Source organism: Montipora foliosa, chromosome 7 (assembly GCF_036669935.1).
Source record: "Montipora foliosa isolate CH-2021 chromosome 7, ASM3666993v2, whole genome shotgun sequence".
NCBI classification, from domain to species: Eukaryota; Metazoa; Cnidaria; class Anthozoa; order Scleractinia; family Acroporidae; genus Montipora; species Montipora foliosa.
In genome coordinates, this window is record NC_090875.1 from 39,611,281 (window position 1) to 39,614,779 (window position 3,499).

Genomic DNA, 3,499 nt, shown 5'->3' on the forward strand with positions numbered 1-3,499 from the left:
CTCGGGGGAATTGGGAGAATTCTCGATAGTTATGCAAACCTTCGACTGCGTCTCGGGTTTGCATAACTGTCTCGAATTCTCCCAACTCTCTCTCGTGTTTAGATGAGGCTATGGAAACACGGAAAACGTCCTCTATTACTCAAATGGAACTTGTGTACTGGTTTACTGATATCACCGCCTTTTTTGTTTTTGTTTTTTTTTAAGGAAAAAGGCCTATCTTCTCGTGGTCATTTCTTTGTTTATTTAATTACTTATTTATTTTCTTGCAAATATATTTGCATTTTACTTTTATTCCGTTGAGAAATTTCATTTGTCATGTATAGTTTTATAAACACGACTGCACAACGGTCGAAACGTCGTTCACTTTTACCCACTTACTCCATAGGACTCGGCTCTTTACAACCTCTAATTTCTTTGGATCCCTTTAGGACGCAGCTCTGTTGTTTTTAGGGTTACGGTCCATTGTTGTTTGTTTCGGTCCATTGTTTTCTGAGCCAATCCCGAGAGCCGTTGCAATAGCTGTGTACTGACTCACTTTTACAGGGGCCACGGAGAGGGAGAGGCTGCCCCCTTTAAACCTAAACCTCTCTCTCCTCTCCTCTACAATTTCTTTGTATCGTTCTCCCAATTGTTGATGTCAATATCAATTGCCGAGGGATCTTTTCTATTTGAGAAAATCTGAAGATTGGGCGAAGACCGTTTTTCTGATAAAACGGGTGACGCTTTTACTTCAAGATGGGCAAGAATGACAATTTGTGAAAAACAATATTCATCTTATGGCTGACTGGGTGCTTGTCGGAGCACGAGAACATTCGTGCATGCGCATTTTGGTCAGCGCCGATGGCCAAAAGGATTCTGGCTCGGAAACGGAGCGAAAAGAAGAAAGGAACCAATTAGGCAAAACTGGTTTTAATACTCAGAGGAGAGGAGAGGTTGCAATTTTCTGCCCCGGGTGGGTAGAGAAGGGGAGGGGGAGGGTATATATATATATATATTTAGACTCCACTACACAACATCAACAGACAAAATGTAAAGGCAAATAAGTTTATTTTGGGACGGCTTGGCGAGTACCAACCTTAAAAGTACGTATAATACAGCAGTAGGTAAATAACTAGTGTACAACACTCGTAAATAAACTAGCTTTCACCAAGAGAACTTGAAAGAACTGCCACATCTGGCCGATATTGACCTGAATCGCCTATTTAAGCACGCAGGCTTAGTGTCAGTTAGACTGCCAGTAAAGCTAGACATATCTCGCCACTTAAAGAGCGGTCACAGGACAGCTGAACTAATCATACATAGAAAACAAGCATATAAAATATCAAGTGATTAATTTCATATACATCTAACGTAAATATATTAAGTAAAGGAACATCTAGACAACTATGAAAAACCAAACAAGTACATAAGATAAGAAAACTAGCAGAGCTGAGCTACCGCTTACAACTAAAACAAATGCGGTAAGACGGAGGGCCTGGCAAGAACCAACCCGAACACTATATAACACAAACAATTTACAATCTACGTGACAAATCCTAGAAAAGGAACCAAGGATAAAGCTATCTCCGCACGTACAAGCCGTTTGCTAGTGCCAGTAGGGCTGGCGAGCCACAACACTTTAATACGCAAAACATATAGGCTACTTCTCCGAATAAGCAATCAGTCTTGGTACCAGTTAGGCTGGGGAACAACAGCTCCGTCATTACATTTAACTATAAGATAAACAGGCCATATTGGCCGACTTCCCCAGATAAGCTCTACATTATAAGCTTTGTGCCAGATAGGCTGTCAGTTAGGCTGGGGAACATCAATTCCGACATAACATTAAACCGTGATAATATAAACAGGGCATCTTGGCCTACATCCCCATGTAAGCTCACATTATAAGCTTTGTGCCAGATAGGCTGCCAGTTAGGCTGGGGAACATCAATTCCGACATAACATTAAACCATGATAATATAAACAGGGCGTCTTGGCCTACATCCACATATAAGCTCACATTATAAGCTTTGAGCAAGTTAGGCTGCCAGTTAGGCTGGGGAACATCAATTCCGACGTTACATAAAACCGTGATAATATAAACAGGCCATCCTGGCCTACATCCCCATATAAGCTCACATTATAAGCTTTGTGCCAGTTAGGCTGCCAGTTAGGCTGGGGAACATCAATTCCGACGTTACATTAAACCGTGATAATATAAACAGGCCATCTTGGCCTACATCCCCATATAAGCTCACATTATAAGCTTTGTGCCAGTTAGGCTGGGGAACATCAATCCCGACGTTACATTAAACCGTGATAATATAAACAGGCCATCTCTGTCTACATCGCCATATAAGCTCTCAAGCTTTGTGCCAGTCAGGCTGCCAGTTAGGCTGGGGATCTTCAACTCCGACGTACGATATAAGTAAAATACAATATAAACCTAAAGTACAAAAAAAAATAGTAGAGCTGAGCAACCGCTAACAAAGCAAATGCGGTTAGAACGGAGGCCAGAAAAAACCTGCCAGAAAAAACCCCTGTGGGGAAAAATGTGCAGGAAATCTGGGTAGGAACCAAGGCTCAAGCTCAAAGCCCTTCCTACGGGACTTTACAATGTAATCGAGAATAGCCTGCTCCTAAGGAGGACATAAGACAAAAGCAAAAAACAAAAATTAAAGAAAAAACCAAGGAGAGGTTGGTTTCGAAGCCTAGAAGACGTACACGTGTTATACGCAGCTTTATATACCCCCGATATGGCTACCCATGGTGCACCCAGCCTGGAACCCAGGCCCTGTTGTATCTCGTGCCGTCGAAATATTTATTTCTGGCTCCTTCGCAGGCTCATACGCCAGAAATAACATATTTAGACTCCACTACACAACATCAACAGACAAAATGTAAAGGCAAATAAGTTTATTTTGGGACGGCTTGGCGAGTACCAACCTTAAAAGTACGTAGAGAGACAAAGTATTGGGCGAAATAACGAATGGAAACTCCTAGAGCCCGAGAGACTTGGAAACTGAAAGCCTTTGATCAAGGTCATCATCCACATAGGTGTCTCTGGCTTGAACGGACTTCCAGCGGCCGTGGCTCTGAAACACAAAATTGAAAATACCTAAAAATCCCTGTGCCGAAATCCCAGGCGAACGCAAGGAATTACCAGTGATCGGGGAAAATTTCTATGCGATGGTACCCGGACTTGAGAACAAATTTGAATAAATAAAAACCCTTCTCAAAAACTTGAGTAGCCACAGCAGGTCCTCGCAGTTGAATTTCTGTTTGAAGATAAAAGTGTTAACGTGCCTAAGATCCAGGATAAGCCTTTGTTTGCCGGAGCGTTGGATTGAAACAGAAAGCGGGTTAATAATATCTGGAGCACAAAACATTTCTTCGATGAGGTTGAGACTAACAAGCTCATTAAGAGCTATGGTAACAAAAGAATTATTACTACGTGCGGAAGCATTGTTGACTTTGTAAAAGGGCGTGGGTAGCTGGAAGAACGGAATTTTGTAACCTT